This window comes from Amphiprion ocellaris, chromosome 23 (genome assembly GCF_022539595.1).
Source record: "Amphiprion ocellaris isolate individual 3 ecotype Okinawa chromosome 23, ASM2253959v1, whole genome shotgun sequence".
Taxonomy (NCBI): domain Eukaryota; kingdom Metazoa; phylum Chordata; class Actinopteri; family Pomacentridae; genus Amphiprion; species Amphiprion ocellaris.
In genome coordinates this window covers 26,283,503-26,284,645 of record NC_072788.1, presented here as the reverse complement: position 1 = coordinate 26,284,645, position 1,143 = coordinate 26,283,503, and positions in this window count along the sequence as shown.

Genomic DNA, 1,143 nt, shown 5'->3' with positions numbered 1-1,143 from the left:
CACAGTATTTCAGCTCGTTTCATTACTATACGCCGTACAAACACAAATGCCTCCCCTCAAACACTCGGACCATCGACAAATACGTTGACTATATGCAGTAAATATAAGCGTCCCAAGTCTTTAGACTTCATTAACGTGTTATTTCACAAGTTTAAAACTTACCGTGCAGATGGACAAATAGCGGCCCCTTTTGATCCGGGGAGGGGGAGTGGGGGCTCAGTTTCGCGGGCATACCGGCCACAACTTTAACTGTGTGCAAACCTAGCTAGCTAACAAAAGGGTAACGTTAGCCAGAAGTTGCTTGCAGGCAAATGTTGAATTCCAAAGTTTTTTTTTTATTGCTCCGTCACGTCGGAAGCATTTCTAACCTAAATGAACGCCCCTCAACTAAAAATGTCGCCATTGAACAACAGTGGTGTAGTTTACTAATGCGCCATTTCAATCTATGATTAACGCCGATGGATTAGCATAGAGAAAAACACGGAAATGTAGTCATATTCGCAAAGCTCTGTCAATGTGCTGATTTTATTCCATTTTATCACAGGAAGAAACTGCCATTGCTTATTAAATTTTATCAACAAAAACTCAAAAGCACTTTCAGAAGAATAACTTACCTCCTCGCAGTGTCTCTTCTCCCAGCAGAATGACGTATCAACCTCCCCGCCCTGGTCTGTTGCACTCTGCTGCGTCAGTCTGCGTCAGATTTGCAGCTAGCTGGAATAGGGATGTCCCTCCGCAGCTGGAAGTAGTCACGCCGCCTGTTTTCTATATTGTTTTGTCAATAATTTAGTTGGGGGTTGTGACCATATACTTGAGTGGTTTGTCCGTTTAGGACAACAGTTGGAGGTCGACAGTTCTTGTAATATCATAGGAGATAGGGGTTTTATTTTTGATTACTCCCAAGATTATGGGATTTTCTTCTCTAGCTCATGGGGAGGGTGGAGGCGGAGGGGGGTGGGGGGAGGCGGAGGGGGGCGAAGCACCTGCCCCCTTTGCTCCTTGATGCCCAAAGTGCCCTGTTGTCAAAGTTGTTTTTTTAAATTCTATTTAATTTTGTTTTTATTTGTAAGTGTGTGTGTAAAAGTCTCTGAGGACCAAAATAATAAATTAAAACAAAACTAAAATAATTCAGATCTACCGTCG